The following is a 21,110-nucleotide window of genomic DNA, read 5'->3' on the forward strand; positions in this document are numbered from 1 at the left end:
TTGGGTTCTTCAGGGAGTTTGGAAGACTATCTCATCACCCTGACCATGTCCTCTTTTATTCCATTTTTAAGTATTCCATGCCTCCTTTTTCTGAAACTTCAGACAATATTTAGCTTTCTGTTCCTGCTAAAGTTTTCTATGATGTAAAAATGTCCTCCAAGTTTATATTTTATTCATCTTCTTTCATCATACACAGATTGGATTGTGCTCCATGAGTGGGAGGAAATAATAATAACAATTTAAAATAGCAACTTTAAGGGCTTAGTAATTTTTAACTGTGATTCAAGATCAAGAATGAGTGTAAGTTAAGTATTCGGTATTCTTTCTGTAGTTACTAATGAATATCAGTGCTGCTGATTCTCCGTAACAGGCTCAGCTATTCAGATGAAGAGCCAGACTTAAAAAAAAAAAAAATTCAGCGCAGCACCCAAAGAGGCTCCGCTACATTGCCTAACAGGGACGGAGCAGGAGAGAACCATATCTAAAGGGTTATGGCTCTCTTCTCCCCTCTACCTAGCACCAGTGCTGATTTTAGCTGTAGTGCACCAGGCACACACCTTAGTGGCATAGCGCTAGGGTGTGCGCCTGAGTCTAGCATGGGGTTGTACAGGAAGTGCCTTCCTGTAAAAAATACTATGCCTAAAGAAGATTAAACACTTTTCCTACTTTGTATCTGAGTTGCACCACAAGTCGGAAAAGAAAGGAGTAATAAAAACATTTCTCCTGTTAACGCATCTTTTGAAGTGGCGCTAAACCCTGTCTACAATTATTTGTAGATAGAGTGTTGTGTCAAAAGGCATGTATGGTTGCAATGGTACACCCATGTGCCACCCATGTAATGGAACTCTTGCACTAAGTAATGCAAAACAATGCTTCACTTTGCTTTTAGGGTACTTTCCAACGCAAAACAAGTTTTGCTCAGGAAAGTAAATTAGGAAAAAAACATTTTGTGCTGGTTAGTGTCACTTTAGGTATGCTAACCCAGCACAAAATGTTTGTAAATATATGTCAAAGACTCCATTACAGTATACCACACTCTTTATGTAGCCTCTGCAACTGTACACAGTATTTAATGCTTAGACACAAAATACCAGAAACGTCTTATAAAAGTAATAGCAATGCTACAGCTGAGGCATAGAGAATTGGACACAATACTCCAGGTTGTGCTTCAAAGACTTCATACAATACCACAAGTGGGATCCAGAAGTAAATACAGTACATCAGATGTGGTGCATAAAAGTAGCAGGAATACTCAAAGTGAGTCATTAACCAGACAATTTTGCACATGGAGTCTACAGAACTGGGCAAAGTGCTCCATTTGAGGTATTTCCAGTAATAGGGCTGCTGTACATATTCGTCTGCCTTACACTTCAATCTCTGCGTTGCATTATTGGTGGCTAAAAATGTAGTCCCCCAGCACACGCACATCAGTGCAATACAAAATATATAACGTATATTGGTTTTCTTTATCTCTTGTTCTTTATTGTTCTTCTGTTCAGATATGATACTTCATGATAAAAGGTTCAGGGGCTAGATGTAGGTAATTGCAAATTACCGATTCGAAAATACCGAATTTTACCGATTCGGTATTTTCGAATCCGTAATTGCAATGTAGATACAAATTCGGTAAAAATTACTGAATCGTTAAGATTCGGTAATTACCGAATCCGTATTTACCGATTCGGTAATTGCCATTCATTCCTATGGGCCTGGAGGCCCATAGGAATGAATGTCAGTACCGAATCGGTAAATACCGATTCGGTAAAATAGGGAAATTGATATTGTGATTGGTTCTCACTTTGACACCCTGCTGCACCCCTGATTAGTGCTGGAGTGCACATGTGGCACACATACATGCCCGCATGTATGTCTGTCACATGGCACAGGTGTAAATGCACATATTTGCATTTACATAGGAATTCATTATTTACCACCAACTAATAGTTGGTGGTAAATAACGAATCCTTTGAGCCCAGAAGCACTGTTTGAAGTGATTCCTACATTTCATTTACCGATTCGGTAAATACCGAATCGGTAAATGATGATTCGGTAAATACCGAATCGGTAAATACTGATTTGTTATTTACCGAATCGGTAAAATAGCCTCCTATGTAGGAAAAGGCTTTTACCGACCGGTAAAAGCCTACCTACATCTGACCCCAGATTCCTTAGACTTAGACTTAGCCAACAAGTGTTTCATCGCATTGATGGGAAAGTTACCCCGCGACTTCCTCAGGGCAAAGATAACTATAAACAACAACATTTCTATAATGTAATATGTTGTAATAAGTTTTGTGTAATCATCACCGAGTGACTTGGCTTGTGAGAATGACGTGTGTAGACTACATCGAAGTAGGAACATGCAGTGGAAATCCATGCGCATAACTGTAAATTTACAGTGTCTTAGTTGAGACTTGGTTTATATTCCTACGTATTGTAATTATGACAATTAAGATAAGTACTTTCACATTGTTGAACATGAACGATTTCCGTATGCCCAGCATATTATGTAAACATTCTAGAAACAAATGTTTTTACATTGGTTCACCCTTAGAGTGTTAAAAACACTGTGCAACCTTAATTGAGAAAGAACAAGATTAAAATGTGAAATACTATGTTTTAACAATACCTAATTCTTCTTTGAGCAGTACCTAGTGAAGAGTAATAGTAGCTTTTTGTAAGTAGAGTTGAATTTTAAACGGGAAAAAACGCTATCACCTTAGCCTGAGAGGATCGGTATGTGAGATATACCTACCTCTCTATCGGTTTTAATTATGTCCCGACTATTCCAAAATATTTCACCTAGGGTCTACAAATGTGTCTGTCAGACCCCCAAATTGTTCCTTAGTTATCCAATATAGTGCAGATTTCTACTATGTATGTGGCATATGGGCGGATTTTGCGGATCCACGATCCGCGGATTTGCGGATCGTGGATCCGCAAAATCGGCGGATTTGCGGATTTGCGGATCCGCGGATTTGCCTGCTGCAGTGCTGAATGAGTCACTGATTTTGAGCTTCAACTAGTTCCAGCGACCATGTGTGTGTTACTATGCAATCGCCCCGAGGGGCGCAGGGGTCCCGTGGGTGAGCTGTCCATCATAGTGGGTCAATGGCGGGAAGACGGTGCACACTGCGAGTGTGTGGGGGGGGCTTCCATGCGAGTGCACAATCATGCACAGCCGATTTTCGACTGTAGATTTGGGAAGAAGGCACACATGCCCAGCCTCGACGACGCTCACGATTGTTTTTGGGCTGATGAATGAGTCACTGAATTTCAGCTTCAACTAGTTCCAGCGACCATGTGTGTGTTACTATGCAATCGCCCCGAGGGGCGCAGGGGTCCCTTGGGTGAGCTGTCCATCATAGTGGGTCAATGGCGGGAAGACGGTGCACATTGCGAGTGTGTGGGGGGGGCTTCCATGCGAGTGCACAATCATGCACAGCCGATTTTCGACGGTAGATTTGGGAAGAAGGCACACATGCCCAGCCTCGACGACGCTCATGATTGTTTTTGGGCTGATGAATGAGTCACTGAATTTCAGCTTCAACTAGTTCCAGCGACCATGTGTGTGTTACTATGCAATCGCCCCGAGGGGCGCAGGGGTCCCTTGGGTGAGCTGTCCATCATAGTGGGTCAAAGGCGGGAAGACGGTGCACACTGCGAGTGTGTGGGGGGGCTTCCATGCGAGTGCACAATCATGCACAGCTGATTTTCGACTGTAGATTTGGGAAGAAGGCACACATGTCCAGCCTCGACGACGCTCACGATTGTTTTTGGGCTGATGAATGAGTCACTGAATTTCAGCTTCAACTAGTACCAGCGACCATGTGTGTGTTACTATGCAATCGCCCCGAGGGGTGCAGGGGTCCCTTCAGCTCCTGGCCACAGGAACAGCACGAGAATTGCGCTCGTGAAAGTCAAGGATGCAAAGGCCTCTATCCAGCATCACAGGCACAGCTGATTTTCGACGGTAGATTTGGGAAGAAGGCACACATGCCCAGCCTCGACGACGCTCACGATTGTTTTTGGGCTGATGAATGAGTCACTGAAGTCACAGGAAGGGCCTGTTGTAACTATTTTACGATGGCGCCGGCAAGCTGCCAGCGCCATCCTAAAATAGTTACTAAATTAGCTTCAACAGGAAGCTCTAATAGATAAAATAAAGCAGGTGCTTATTTTATCTATTAGAGCTTCCTGTTGAAGCTAACTTAGTAACTATTTTAGGATGGCGCTGGCAGCTTGCCGGCGCCATCGTAAAATAGTTACAACAGGCCAGCCAGGCTTCAACTTTTGCCCCCGGAATTCGGAGTTCGCGGATCGCGAATTTACCGAAAATTCGCAAAATCCGCGAGCGGAACGGATTTTCCGCCCATGCTTACTTGTTTTACTGATAAGTCCCTAGTATAGTGCACAATATGTGCTCAGGGCCTGTACACTAAATGCTACTAGTGTGTCTGCAGAATTGATTATGCCACCCACATGAGTTGCCCTTTCAAACATGTCTGAGGCCTGCGACTGCAGAGCCTCTGTGAGCAGTTTCGACCTTGCAAGTTCACCTACTTGCCAGGGACAAACCTTCTCTTTTATTGCATACAAGTCAACCCTAAGGTGGGCCCTGGCAGGCCATGGGCAGGGTGTAGTGTATTTTAAAGGTAGGAAATATACTTTTGAGTTTTACATGTACTGGTAGTGAACACAATGCTACAAGGCTTATCTATCCTATAGCTTAGCATTGGAGCTGGCTTGTAACACTTTACAAGTGTAACTTCCAATTGGGAAAAGATAGAAAATGTAAATACGGTGTCTCTGGACTCCCAATTAAAAAAATACATCTTTTAGTAGTCAGTTTTTAACCTGTAGGTCTGATAATGACAGTTTTAGAAAGTTGACCTTTTCTTACTTGAATCGTTCTGTGCTGCCGCCTGTCTCTGGAATACACGTCTGGTTTGGGTGCAGCTGGTGTTTGAGCTTTCTCTCTAGATAGCCACACACATAGAAGGCTAAGATGTGCACTGCATATGCCGATGGACTGTCATCAAGCTGAGGGGTCTTCCTGAGCTAGAGTGAGAGAGATATGCTGACATTTGCACCTGAACAGGGATGTGCCTGTCACCACACAAATAGTGCATACCCCCTGTAGTGTGTCTGGAGCCAGGGCAGGAAAAGGCAGTGTCTTGTGCACTACAAAGATATTTCTTTAAAGCCTGCTTACTTCAAAGGGTAAAATGGATAAAAGTATTGGACCTCTGACCCCAATTCTGGAACTGAAGAAATTCTACCAGGAAGAAGAGCTGTTGGGCTGCCAGGAGGGACTGCCACTTTGTTGCTTGCTTTGCTGTGTTGGTCTGTGTTGGTCTGCTACCTGCTGCTTCTTTCCCGTGAGTGAGAGGCATGGACTTGACTCTGTACATTCTACTTGCCTAAAGGTTCTCTTACAGTTTGTTGGGGCTTGCCTCCTTTTTATCTGGGAAAGCAAATACAGCACCTGCATCTTGCTACTAGCACTTGGGCTCCTCTGCTGTGAGTCAAGTGGTGCCAAATCCAGTCCTAGGTCCTTGGAATTGAGTGTTTGGTGCTGCAATCCAAGAAACCAGCGCATCAAAACTGATGTGCCACTTAGAACCAGCACATTCCACTGTGATATCGACGCATCATTGCTGCCTGCACGGAAACCATGGCCACTGCTTGCTGACTGCATAACAGAGAGACCTAGACTTACAAACCAGCCCCAATCTTGTAAATGCAGACAATCTGCATCTCCGCTGCTGCACCAGTCTCGGACACTGCATCGTCGACACCTGCACTGCACCATCCCTGACCCTGACGCATTCCCTGCCCTGTGCGGCTTCCTGCCAACACATACCCTACATCCAGTAGTTTGACATTGATACATTGGCCCGATGCACAGCGCTCCTGACATTGATGCATCAATGACATTGTCCAACTGCGGAAATAACGCATCGCCTTCGACATCGATGCATCCCCTCCTTGCTCAATGCGCATCGGCCCCCAGTTTCAACGCACCAAAGGTACTACTTGCAGGTCTGATTGACTTCTGTATTCAACCTACGCTCCATTGCGGTCAGACTGAACTTTCTGGTTTTACCCCAGTAAAGCACAACCAGATAGCCCGAGTAGGAGCTATTGATTTCTAAGCACTGCATTTTGATGTAATATTGCAAAATTCAGATAGATATTGGCTATTTCTTTGATCTGGTATAGAGTACTTTTGTGGTGTTTTCACTGAATTGTTGTGTGTTTGTGTGCACATATATTTTGCACATTGCCTCTTTAGTTTAGCCTGTTTGTTCTGTGCCAAGCTAACAGAGGTTGAACACAGGTAAACTTTTAGTGTGTACTACACCTACCATGACAAAGACTGTGGTTCCTGCTTGAACAGAGTGCATGCGTCTCCATACCAGAAACCCAATTTTTAACATTAGCCAGCAGCTGCAGTAGTGGAGTTTAAGCAGGAGAAATTGAAAACCTACACAGTGACTGGACTCACAGGTGTCTGCAGGTTTTTCAAGTGTTCCTTTAAAGGCCTTACTAAAAGGAGGATCTGCAAATGGCTCTGAGGGCCTGGTTAGTAGTCAAGGTTGCTGGTGCATACCCAGAGGAGGGGAATGATGTTGTGGGTGATGAGGGTCAAACCTGCATCTGGAGTTGCTGAAGGATCCAGTATTTCCTATGGGATGGGGCTGGCCTGAATGGAGAGAGAGCCCTCCTGAGCGGGTAGCAGTGTTTCCTCTAAAAGTCCTGCCCCCAGCGGAGGTATGTAGATGATGCCTTACAGTGGTTGAGTAAGTCTGAGTAGTAGGACAATGCTAAATAATATACAACTTGTTACACCTGGCTGTTTGCACCTCTAGCATTCATTGTGTGATAGTAGGCCTGCCCTATATAATTTCATGGTGGACCAATGACAACTAATGAATATTTTAAAATAAAGAAATTCCAATCTGGCCTCTCTAACATATTTGTTATGGGTATCAAATTATGTTGACCAGTCCTCAATAGAATATCCCTGTTAGACCTGGCATCCTTGCCATGGTTTTCCCCTGTATTTGTGCCTCTGCCTTCTGTGTTTTTGCTGTGTGCTGGACTTCATTTTTGTTGGTCTAGAAGGTTTGGGCACTTTGCAACTGCTGATCAGTGTCAAAGTGTAAGTGCTGCCTTTGTAAAGTTTGACTATGGATTGGTGTTTCCATGATTGCCTTGTTTGACTTACTACTAAGTCCCTTGTACAGTGCACTGTGTGGACCCAGGGCATGTAAATCAAATGCTGCTAGTGGGCTTGAAGCACTGATTGTGCCACCCACAGAAACAGCCTTGCAAAAGGTTCTCGGACCTGCCACTGGGGTGTCTGTGCTCAGTTTTTACTGCCGAGTTGCCCTGGCAAGTGGACCCACTCACCAGGCCCTAACCACCCCTTTTCTTACATGTGAGTCATCCCCAAGGTAGCCCAAGGTACCCCTGAGGGCAGAGTGCAGTGTATGTGAAAGGTAGGACATGTCCTGATGTCTGTAACATGTCCTGATAGTAAACTACAGGAAAGTTTGTTTTTGCTATTGAAAGGCTATCTTTCTCATAGGATAGAACGGGACTTTATTTATAAAATCTCATAAGTATAAATTCCCATTGGGACAGAATAAGAAGGTAAAGTTTAGTATGACTGATGCATATTTTAGTAAGGATGATATTTACATTCTGTTTGAAAATACCACTTTTAGAAAGTGGGTATTTCCTTGCTTAGCTGTCCTGTGTGCCTCTACTGGTTTGTGAATTGGCTGTCTGGCTTTGGAGTGACAGGGGCTGGGGATGTGTATTCACTGTAGACAGCCACTGGGAAGGTTCAGGTGTGTCCTGCGTTTCCTGGAAGAATCAGGGCTGGACTGAATAGACCTAGGCTGCATTTAGAATAGGGGAAGGAGATTTTGTTTCACCTGAATGGGCCTGGTCTGCCTTACACAATGAAATCTCCACTTCCTGTCAGGAAGCTGCTCTAGAGAGGAGATAACTGATTTTGACTGAGCACAGAGCCTCTCTGACACCAGAGAACAAAGAGAAATAGAATATAAATGTTGGGGCCCAGACCCCAGCATTTTAAATTACTTCTGGAATTCAAGAGGAGCCTTTGCAAAGGAGAAGAGCTGGAGAAACTGGAGAAGAAGCACTGCCCCTTTGCTGTGTGCTGTCTGGCGTTGGTCTGCAGTAGCTATTTCTGCCAAAGAAAGGACAAGGACTTTGCTGTGTGCTGTGTCCCCTGCTTGAGGAATATCTCCAAGGACTTGTAGTAGAGCTTGCCTCCTGTTCTGGGGGACAAAAAGACTTCACCACAGCCCCCCTGAACTTCTTTGCTGGGAGTACTGATCTGCCAAGAGGTGCCTGACATTTTTCTGGGCCTCCGGAGGTTGTTTCTGGGGCAGGGAATTGCAAAAGAATGAAGAACTGTGAAAATCAATGCATCGCCGGGTTCCTATGCAACGCAGTGGTGCGAGAAGAATTTTCAGCACATTGCTACAGCTGAAGAACCGAGGCAGTGCCTGCCCGCAGCTGCCGTGCAGCGTGTTTTGTGCACTGATCTCCCACGTCTGATATCACTGCACTGACTCTGTTGCAGGCCCTGCTGTGTAAGAACCAACGCATTGAGGGGACATGGTTAAAATCATCGCAGCGCCTGTGTGCTGCCACCACGAACACCAGCGCATCTAATTTTTTCGCACATTGCATCGTCCCGGATCGTCATGCATCGCATCAAGGCGCCAGGTCTGTCGCATCGCTGGGGGATGCAGTAAGAAACATACGCATGACATCCCAATGCAGTAAGAAACTGACGCATCACCTCCTCTTGGGTAAGGAACCAATGCATCACCTCCCCTGCGCAGCAGTAAGTAACAGACGCATCCCCTACCCCGGTGCCAGGAACCGACGCATCACCTTCCCTCTGACCCTTTTTGCTTGTGGTCTTGACTCAACCAAGGTACTTTTTTGTTGAAAATGTTGTATACATCATTTTCTATGGACAGAACCATTTTTACCTTTTAAAAGTCATATCTTGATTACTGTATTGTGGATATTAGTCATTTTGGTCTTGTTTGGTTTAGATAAAGATTACCTATTTTTCTAAACTGGTGTGGTGTTCATTTGTAGTGTTTCCACTTTATTTTTGTATGTGTGCACAAATGCTTTACACATTGCTTTTGAGTGAAGTCTGTCTGCTCGTGCCAAGTTACCATGGGGGTAAGCAGGGGTTATTTTAGAAGTGTATCTCCCTGTGGAGTGGTGTGGCTCACTGGTTAGAGGCGGCAGGCCTGAGAGCAGAAGTCAGCCCGGGACCAGGGTTCAATTCCTGACGCGGCAGGGTCGTGGACCTTGGTCAGCAGGCTCGATAATTCTCACTTCGGTGCTTACTCTAATCAGGGGTTCCACTCGGCAACTCTGGGCATTAGCTTGCCTAATCTCCACAACGGCCCCACCAATTCCGGGGATGCCTGGCTCCACCTTGGGGACTCCCAGCAGGGGACCATCCCACAGGGAAAGCCAGGACGGGTTCCCCAGAGTTATACAGCGCCGGGACGCCCCGTTGCTGGGGCAGCTGTGCGCTTTACAAGTATACTACATTTACATTTACATTTACATTTACCCTAACTAGGTAGAAGGGTCCCTACTCGGACAAAGGTGCAAACCATTGCCAACTAGGGACCCAATTTCCAACAATCCCCAACCCAGTAAGACTTGCCAGTTGGTTCAAGCATTTTCAATTGTGAGTGAAATGAAATGAATAAATTGAATAGACCAGATATTACTCTTATATGATTCCCCATGATTTAAGCTAAGTCCTAAAAGGCGATATTTGTAACATGATACATGATATATATATATATATATATATATATATATATATATATAATATATATATATATGTATTACCTACTGGCGGTCGCCAGTAGGTATATATATTTAGGATTGTTTTCCATAGGGAAATCGCAACATTCTATTGGGAATAACTTTGGCGCCGGTTGAGGAATCTTCCTGAATTTGTCCTTAACTTTGCCTCGCGACGCTCCGGTCCTTCCCTGAAAGTTTGGGGGGGATTCTTCAAGCGGGGGCCGAGATATAAGGGGGGTCCCAAAACGTGTTTTCCCCATGTTAATTTCCATAGGGCGGTCGAACTCACTTTTAGCTCGAACGGCTGAATGGATTTTCACCAAACGTGGCAAAATTGTAGGGACTGGTAGCCCGATGTGCCTTTGCTATGTCTCAAGATATGTGCTCCAGAGGATTTTGAGTAATTTAGGTTCAAAAAAATTGATATATCTATGGCAGCTTACCCGTGAGCTTACCCGTACGCTTACGGTACGCGCACGTACGTGTACCGTACGCGTACCTCTAGTGCGCGAGCTGCATTCTGATTGGCTGCCAATGTCTGTCAACACTCCAAAACAGAAACTAATGGCAGCCCTCTTGTGCCTCGGTAGACTGAGGTACAGGAAAGCAGAAAAACAAATGTGTAGAACTCAAAAAGGGGGCAGGGTAGAAGCATCCTGACCCCCTAGGCCTGCTCAGGGGGTCCCACAAGGACCCCCAAGGCCCAAAAAAAAAAAAAAAACAATTCGGAAAATCGCGGGGTACGCTTACGGTACGGGTACCCGTACGCGTACCGGTACGCGCACGTTGCGCATACCTAATTTTTTTACAAGAAAAAAATTAAGATTTGGGGGCCTTGTAGAAACACTCTGACCCCCCTAGGGCTGTTCAGGTGGTCCCATACGGATATTAACATATATAAATGTTATCCGCTAATAGAATTAGCATTTAAAAAACCTTGCGAGTTCACTGAAAAAAACAAAGGTTTCAGGCCTTATATAGTTAGGAATTAGCATTTAAAAAACCTTTGAAATTCACTGAAAAAACCATAGGTTTCACACCAGTTATAGTTAGGAATTAGCATTTAAAAAACCTATGAAATTCTCTGAAAAAACCATAGGTTTCACATCAATTATAGTTAGGAATTAGCATTTAAAAAACCTATTAAATTCACTGAGAAAACCATAGGTTTGACACCAGTTATAGTTAGCTGAACATTTTACTCATACACACACACACCCCACACACATACCCCCACATACACACACCCCACACCCACCCCTCCCACACACACCCCCCACACAAACCTCACACACCCACACCTCCACCCACACCCAAACACCCCCCCACACACACACACACCTTACACACCCACACCCCCACCTACAACCACACACCCCATACACCCCTACCCACACACACCTCACTCCCCCCCCACACACACACACCTCACATACACACCCCACACATACCTCCCCCTCCCCCCACACACACACCTCTGACACACAACCCCCCCCCCCACACACACACACACACACACCCCTACACACACACCCACACACACCCCCCCCCACACACACACACATCCTACACACACACACTCCACACACATACCCCCACACACACACACCCCACACACACACACACACCACACACACACACACACACACACACTTATTATTTTTTTTCTTTTTTTGAGGGGGTGCCCCACACACATACACCCACACACACACACACCCCACCCCCCACATACACCCCCCACACATACCTCATACACCCACACCTCCACCCACACCCAAACACCCCACACACCCACACACATACCTTACACACCACACCCCCACCTACACCCACACACCCCACACACCCCCACCAACACACACCTCACTCTCCCCATACACACACACCTCACAGACACACCCCACACATCCCCCATACACACCTCACCCCCCCACACACACACCTCTGACACACCCCCCCCACACACACACACACACACCCCACACACACACCTCACACACACACACACCCACCCACACACACATTCCTCACCCCCACCCCCACACACACACACACCCACACACACACCCCACACACACACCCACACATCCTACACACACACACCCCACACACATACCCCCCCACACACACACCCCACACCCACCCCCCCCACACACACACCACACACTCATTCTTTTTTTTTTCTTTTTTTGAGGGGGTGCACGCCCCGGTACACGTATCGGTACACGTACCGGTACACGTACCCTGGAGAAAAAAGGAAAGACAGAGCTTTTTAAAAATGTAGCATTTTTATATAAATTGGAGGTAGTTCTGAAAAGAACTGTTTTTTTATTCTTATTGTTGTTTTATATTTTTTTTATAGTTTTTTTGCACCCCTGCTCAGGGGGTCCTTGTAGGACCCCCTGAGCAGGCCTAGGGGGTCAGGGTGTTTCTACTCTGGCCCCTTTGCGAGTTTCATACCTTTGTTTCACTGCTTTCTTGTGCCTTGGTTCTAACAAGGCACAAGATGGCTGCCAGGGACACCCAGTATGCAAGGGGAATTAGTTCCCCCTCTTCAAACATGCACGGGGGCTGCGTTGCAGAGAGGTGTAAAAAAGGGTGTGGCCTCATTACACCTCTATGCAATGCAGCCATCTGGCGCATACTGGAGGCTCCTGGTGGGCTAGTTGGCCCCCAGGGACCCCCATTATGCAAGGGGAATTAGTTCCCCCTCTGCAAACGCTCCAGGCGGCCGCGTTGCAGAGAGGTGTAACAAGGGGCATAGCCTCATTACACCTCTGCAATGCAGCCCCCTGGCGCATACTGGAGGTTCCAGGTGGGCTAGTTGGCCCCCAGGGGCTCCCAGTATGAAGGGGGAATGAGTTCCCCCTCTTCAAACATGCACGGGGGCTGCGTTGCAGAGAGGTGTAAAAAGGGCCGTGGCTTAATTACACCTCTCTGCAATGCAGTCCCCTGGTGCATACTGGAGATTCCTGGTGGGCTTTCAGGTCTTATATAGTTAGGAATTAGCATTTAAAAAAACTTTGAAATTCACTGAAAAAAACATAGGTTTCAGGCCTTATATAGTTAGGAATTAGCATTTAAAAAACCTTTGAAATTCACTAAAAAAACATAGGTTTCAGGCCTTATATAGTTAGGAATTAGCATTTAAAAAACCTTGCAAATTCACTGAAAAAAACATAGGTTTCAGGCCTTATATAGTTAGGAATTAGGCACAAGAAAGCAGAAAAACAAACGTGTAGAACACAAAAAGGGGGCAGGGTAGAAACACCCTGACCCTCTAGGGCTGCTCAGGTGGTCCCACTAGGATATTAATATATTTAAACGTTATCCGCTAATACAATTAGCATTTAAAAAACCTTTGAAATTCACTGAAAAAAACATTGGTTTCAGGCCTTATATAGTTAGGAATTAGATGACATCATCCAGTGAATGTGGTTTGCTTTGTTATTTAAATATGCATTATATATACCTGTGTGGTTCGGTGGAGGGTGTGTGACTGTCCAAAGATGTGTGAATAGTTTATTCAGTAGATATATGAAGTTAAAACTACATGTTCTAACAGTTTGGGTGAGGGAATCTCTTTATGGGTGTGGTGATGATAAAATATATTTCTCAAAGGTACAGGTCCAACAAACTAGAAAAATAAAAGGCAGTGTATGTGTCAGTTGTTGTATATAAATAAGTATACATAAGACACAATGATTGTGTGAGTGACTGTATGGATAACTGTATACTTGTAATAATGATTTTATAATTTTTATTTTCAGTTTCCCCCTAATGGGCTTAAGGCTTGGATATTTCGCCGCTATGTTTTGTGGGATAAGAAGTCCCAGAAACGAGTCTTCGATCGCATCTTTTTCATTTAACCTTAATTTTTATCCTTATAGTAAGGTCCGGAATATGGAGCGAGCGCTTTTAGTGCCTTGGCTCGCAGTGCTGCATATGAAAGGGAATAATTCCTCCTCGCAGCCTCCCATTTTCACATTGTTGGGCTGGTGCTCCTCCCCACGGTTTAGGCGCCCGTTAGTTCGCCATTAGGGGGCAAACTGAAAATAAAAAGCAGACAAAGCTGGAAGAAACGAGCGTTGCCAAGCATCTACAACCAGCCCCAGAGGAAGAGTCGTCAAGACTTGAAACGCGTAGGGCAAAAATAATTTTTTCCAAAGAAATGGAGCGAGAGCAAGTGAGATCCGTATGGATGGTAAACAGTGGATTGCCCTCCTGAGTTCTTGGGCATTTGTATATATATATATATATATATATATATATTCACTGAAAAAACCATAGGTTATAGACCATATATAGTTAGGAATTAGCATTTAAAAAACCTTATTTTACTCACACAAAACCATTGAAATTCCATATATAGTTAGTTGCACTAACTATATATCGCGCACCCGCAATCCACTGCTGATGATGTCACATATTACATCATTCATGACATGGTCAGTGACATCACTGATGACATCACTGATGACATCTCAAATGACATCACTGATGACATCACTGATAACAACATCCAGTGATTTTATGTTTCTGTAAAGTTTAAATATGTCTTACATATTGAAGAATGAGTGGATGTATAAGTGTCTGGACGAAGGATTTAGTAGGTGCATGACTGACTGTATGAGTGAGTGATTAAATGTGTCTCACTGAGTGCATGGGTTAGTGACTAAACTGTCTTAATTTGTGCATCATTATGTCTGTTGTTCTGTAAACTGCTGCATGTGTTGATCAGTTGCTATATGAGTAACTATATGGGTTATTGATTGATTGTCCAAGTATTTGTATGGGAGACTGAGTGTGTGTGTGGCTGGCTGGGAGGTGTGTGACTCTGTGCAGATCAATGTGTACTTGTATCAATGATTGTATAAGAGAGTAAGTATGTGTTAGTATATGTTTGAAAATGTAAGGTGCTCTATGTTTAACTGTATAGATTAGAAAATGGAAGTGTGATTGATTCTTTACAGGACTGACTAGGTGTGTGAGTAACTCCATGGATGAGTGGCAGAGTGTGAGTGTCTGTATAGGTGTATGAGTGCATATGATAGTGTTGTAAAGATGAGTGATTGTATGTATGAATGATTGTATGGGTGAATGAGTGAATGTGTGTGTAGACGTAAGAATCAGTGAGTGCGTATGTAGTAACTAGTATTGGTGTGTCAATGGTTTCAAAAATTATATTCTGTATTTAACACTCGGTGTAACAGAGGTTATATTAAAGTGTGAGGAGATGCATTGTATTGTCACATTAATGATATCATCATTGATGTGACCATTGATGTCAAATGAGATATCATCAGTGATGTCATCAGTGATGTCATTTGAGATGTCATCAGTGATGTCATCAGTGATGTCACTGACCATGTCATGAATAATGTAATATGTGACATCATCAGCAGTGGATTGCGGGTGCGCGATATATAGTTAGTGCAACTAACTATATATGGAATTTCAATGGTTTTGTGTGAGTAAAATAAGGTTTTTTAAATGCTAATTCCTAACTATATATGGTCTATAACCTATGGTTTTTTCAGTGAATTTTCAAGGTTTTGTAAATGCTAATTCCTAACTATATATGGTCTCTAACCTATGGTTTTTTCAGTGAATTTCAATGGTTTTTTAATAGCAAATATCATAAGCTGTCGAATGTCAAGTACGTGGTAAGTAAAAACATTTTCGTGTTTATGCACACTGATCTGCTTTGAATGCTGCCCCCCCCCCTCATTTCTATTAGGAGTACTCTCTCTTTGCAGATAGTGAAGGGTAGTTAACGCAGGCCTTTGCCCCCGTTGTAATCCGTCGTGCCTGCTTCTCTCTCCATTTGATTGATTGTTATCCAAGCATTTACTGTTTTAGAATTGGTTCTCTTTGGTTCATTCTCTATTTACAAACAAGCACAGAGTCGCAATACTCTGTTTAGTCTTTGCAGATAGCGAAAAATCGTGTAAAAAAACAAAAGGAATCGAGCAAAATCAGTAGGCCACTAATGGGATCTCTTTTTGACCTCGCTAAAATAGAAACATTAGGAACAACCCCTCATGAGAAATACGAAACTAGTGAGATGAACTGAACTCCACACCATGATGGCTGCAAGACAGCTCGGCTCCGCCACCCACCCCGCCCAAAATAACGATAAACTCTATGCAAATATTACAAATATATACAACACACCAGCAAAGTAACAGGGTAAAACATTTTATTAAATAACTATTTACATAACTATTTTATACTTTTTGTTGCCCGATCCGGCTAGCTCAATCGATCGAGCATGAAACTCATTCACTCTGATAGTTCAAAGTTTTGAGGAGTGCTTGTAACACTGTCTGAAGCCTATTTGCACTTGCTACAGCTTCACTATTCTCAATGTAAGTGGGGGCTGTTTGAGGACGTGACTGCATTTGAAAACAATGTGATGCGGTGCCACCCTGAACCGCTTGACGGAGGCCCCCGAGGGACGGTGTGATGGCGCGGACTCGGAGGGGGCGCTTGGCTCCGGCCCCCTCCCCAAGTCGTGTTGCCCTGGTGTGGCCTGAGATCGCCCCCGACATAGGTGGCCGGCTCCCGGGGTCAAGCGGAATTTTTTGCCTTTTGGTGACTCTTCCATTCTTGACCTTGTCCCACAATCCGTTTCACCTAAAGACACACTGTAGTGGGGCGCCCCTTTACCGTTTCAGTTGCCATTCCGCCCGCTTTTGCTACACTGTGCCTCTTCCGCTATTCAGCTGTTTACCGCCCGCTCTTTCGACTACAGCGTGTCGCTCACCATGTACTTGAGTTGCTCACGCTCTTGCGGTGCAGCGATAGGCGGCTGCCACAGGACTCTCAAAATGGCGGCCGGCTCTTCAGATTTGGGCGTGGTCCACTAAAATGGCCCTGCGACACCTTGGAACTCGGACGCTTGTCTGCTAGAGCTTGGGCTCCATTCTCAAAAGCGTCCCCTCAGCCTTGAAGATTCTACAAATGTCTTGGGGGCCCCCGACTCCCGCAGGCTTCTGGTGGGGAGCGGCTGCCATGTTTGCTCGAGGAATGGCCACGACGGAGCTACGAGATGGTGGTGCTCTCATGCTGACGCCAGCTTCAGTCTGAAACATCCAGAAACACTGTAGACTACCAATTCGATCAGTTCCGGTAGCGCCCCAACGTGACCCGGTAGAGAAGAACTTGCCCTCCCCTCTTTGACTGATGGTTCTTGTTGCCTGTCCCTTCTGTTGTCATTTAACAGAACTATTTAGCCTGCTGAAAGGGGTTGTGTTCCAACCGCTGGTTGGTGGAGACATTTTGACTATATTCTGGACCTGCGTTGTCGCGTAATGCGTCATATGACGCGCCGCCTTAGCGCATCCGGAAGTGCTCCGGTGCGCGAAGAGCAGCTTCCCGGAAGCGATCCGGGGTGCGGCGCGCAGCGCGTAACGTAAGCATAACAGGTCATGTGACTTGTTAATAAAACTTTTCACTGGTTCATTTTACTTTTCTTATTCTAATGATGAAAGGCTTGGTCATATGACCTAAAAATTACGCTTTTTATTACTTTCGAACATTATTTTTTCTTAAACATATGTTATAATGTTCCAGGCTAATGTACTTTCCCGGAAAATTTACAACTGTCCTGCAAGTAAAATATATTCCTTTTTCGAGAAAAAGGGCGTTTCTTCGTCCCATGACGGAGCCGTTGAGCAAAAGAGGCTCGGCCTGCTGTCTTAGTCGCCGATACGCCTGAATATCAGATTCTTATCGATCACTTTATGTTGCAGGAGTAGAAAACACAACAGCCCTTGACCATTTATCTTTACTGCGTTCCTGCGTATTATACCTTTTACCCTTCATGTAATTGGACTGCTTTATTTCACTTGCCTTTTACTGATTCTAAAACAATGACTATTATTAAAAACTTTACCAATGTAAATACTACTACCATGTTTTCTTTTAAAAACCTTTATTGTGAAAATGTCAGTATACAAATACGGGCCTATAACCACGTGGGCCGGCCACGGAGCAAACTGTAATCGTATATGATGAGTAGACATTTACACTGTAGAGGAACGTAACGGGCGGGCCATTAGGTTGCAAGAACTAAGGTGTCTAAGAGTTGCGGAATCGGTGGACGTACATTTTATAATTAAAATACGACAGGGCCAGTTACAATAAAATTATCTAGATATACATTTGCGGGCAAGTACCATGGGTGACGTTAATTCGAACTTTCAATAGTACAGTAATCAATAACACATCAGAACTTAATATCAATAGGGATGTCGAAATATTCAATCAATTCTCGTCCCCGCCCGCCATGTGCTTCAAAACTGCATACGTATCTCGTGATATCAAGGTTCTGCAACCAGTACACAACAAGGAGTTACGAGTCCCATTTATTCCGGCGCCATTTTGGGCGAGGACGGGCAGGTCCAGGATATAGTCAAAATGTCTCCACCAACCATCGACTATGATGATGTTCATATGCTGTATTTATTAGAGTAACACTCATCTGTCCACATGAAATTAATTTGCCACAATCTAAACATGTCATTTTAATCTTTCCAAAGTTCTTCTAAATATTTGGGACCGTTTCCCTTGCCTCTGATGCTGTCAGTGCCACTTCTTTGGTGAATGTACTGGCAGGTCGGGGGTTCTCCTCCAAATCTCTCTTTTGTGCAGCACTATAATTAATCGGTGCCACCTCTCCATATGACGATGTATGGTATAGTTACCATAACTATATTTTTTTTCGGTTCCTCTGGAGAGTACATCGTGGCAGATGAGGCAGGTAACGTACCGGGCATTTACCTTTTTTGCATGTAGAGGAAAGGAAAAAAAATGTGCGCGTCCGAGTTCTAAGGTGTCCCAGGGCCATTTTAGTGGACCAGGCCCAAATCCAAAGAACAGGCCGCCATTTTGAGAGTCCTGTTGCAGCCGCCTGTCGCTGTAGCATCAAGAGCGGCCGAAACTCAGCTGAATGGCAACTTAAACAGTAAAGGGGCGCCCCACTACAGCAGACGAGCCTCCACCTGGGGAGGCCCGTTCACGCCGCCTCCCCCCCCCTTCGGGCACCCCACGCCGTTATTCGGAGCAGCATTGTAGGATGGCCACACCAGTGCGGCAACTTGCTAGACACCACCTCGGTGCCAACCGAATCTCAGCGCCTTGTGGTGTCTTCCATTCCGAAAATATTGTTGTGCTGCCTTCGGCCTATTCGCCGCAAGTGCGCACGCAACTCAGCTGCATAGCGAGTGAAACACCAAGGGGCGCCCCACTGCAGCCGAGGAACCTTCATCTTGGGGGCGACGCACGGCATCACATTGCTTTCCAATGCAGTCAGATCCTCAAACAACCCCCACTGACTGACGCGAACTCACAGTTCAACGGAGCGCCCCACGCCGACTTTCGGCGCAGCATTGTAGGATGGCCACACCAGTGCGGCAACTTGCTGGACCCCACCTCGGTGCCATCCGGATCTTGGCGCGTTGCACTGCCTTTGGCCCTATTCGCACATCGGTCCGCTACTGACGCCACCTCACAGGCCAACGGGGCGCCCCACGCCGACTTTCGGCGCAGCATTGTAGGATGGCCACACCAGTGCGGCAACTTGCTGGACACCACCTCGGTGCCATCCGGATCTTGGCGCGTTCTGCTGCCTTCGGCCTATTCGCACATCGGTCCGCTACTGACGCCGCCTCACAGGCCAACGGGGCACCCCACGCCGACTTTCGGCGCAGCATTGTAGGATGGCCACACCAGTGCGGCAACTTGCTGGACCCCACCTCGGTGCCATCCGGATCTTGGCGCGTTGTGCTGCCTTCGGCCTATTCGCACATCGGTCCGCTACTGACGCGAACTCACAGGCCAACGGGGCGCCCCACGCCGACTTTCGGCGCAGCATTGTAGGATGGCCACACCAGTGCAGCAACTTGCTGGACACCACCTCGGTGCCATCCGGATCTTGGCGCGTTCTGCTGCCTTCGGCCTATTCGCACATCGGTCCGCTACTGACGCCGCCTCACAGGCCAACGGGGCACCCCACGCCGACTTTCGGCGCAGCATTGTAGGATGGCCACACCAGTGCGGCAACTTGCTGGACCCCACCTCGGTGCCATCCGGATCTTGGCGCGTTGTGCTGCCTTCGGCCTATTCGCACATCGGTCCGCTACTGACGCGAACTCACAGGCCAACGGGGAGCCCCACGCCGACTTTCGGCGCAGCATTGTAGGATGGCCACACCAGTGCGGCAACTTGCTGGACACCACCTCGGTGCCATCCGGATCTTGGCGCGTTCTGCTGCCTTCGGCCTATTTGCACATCGGTCCGCTACTGACGCCGCCTCACAGGTCAACGGGGCACCCCACGCCGACTTTCGGCGCAGCATTGTAGGATGGCCACACCAGTGCGGCAACTTGGTGGACACCACCTCGGTGCCATCCGGATCTTGGCGCGTTGTGCTGCCTTCGGCCTATTCGCACATCGGTCCGCTACTGACGCCGCCTCACGTGCCAATGGATTTTCTACGCTTTTTATACCCTATGCCGCATAACAGGTCATGTGACTTGTTTATAAAACTTTTCATTGGTTCATTTTACTTTTGGTTTCCTAATGATGGAAGGCTTGATCATATGACCTAAAAATAACACTTTTCATTGGATGAAAACTTTCTTTTTTCCCAAACGATGAAAGCCCCACCTTGTTTCTGGATGTTTCAGACTGAAGCTGGCGTCAGCATGAAAGCACCACCATCTCGTGGCTCCGTCGTGGTCATTCCGCGAGCAATCATGGCAGCCGCTCCCCACCGGAAGCCTGGAGGAGTCGGGGGCCCCCAAGACTTTTGTAGAATCCTCAAGGCTGAGGGGACGTTTCGAGAATGGGGTCCAAGACCTAGCAGACAAGCGTCCGATTTCCAAGGTGTCCCAGGGCCATTTCAGTGGACCAGGCCCAAAAAGGAAAGAGCCTGCCGCCATTTTGAGAGTCCTGTGGCAGCCGCCTATCGCTGCACCGCAAGAGTGGGCGCAACTCAGCTGAATGGCGGATTTTGGCACAGTGTACCAAAAGCGGGCGGAATGGCAACTGAAACGGTAAAGGGGCGCCCCACTACAGCAGACGAGCCTCAACCTGGGGAGGCCCGTTCACGCCGCCTCACCCCCCCCCCGGGGCGCCCCACGCCGTGCCCAAAAAGGAAAGAGCCTGCCGCCATTTTGAGAGTCCTGTGGCAGCCGCCTATCGCTGCA

The sequence above is a fragment of the Lissotriton helveticus genome, chromosome 4_1 (genome assembly GCF_964261635.1).
Source record: "Lissotriton helveticus chromosome 4_1, aLisHel1.1, whole genome shotgun sequence".
Lineage (NCBI taxonomy): Eukaryota > Metazoa > Chordata > Amphibia > Caudata > Salamandridae > Lissotriton > Lissotriton helveticus.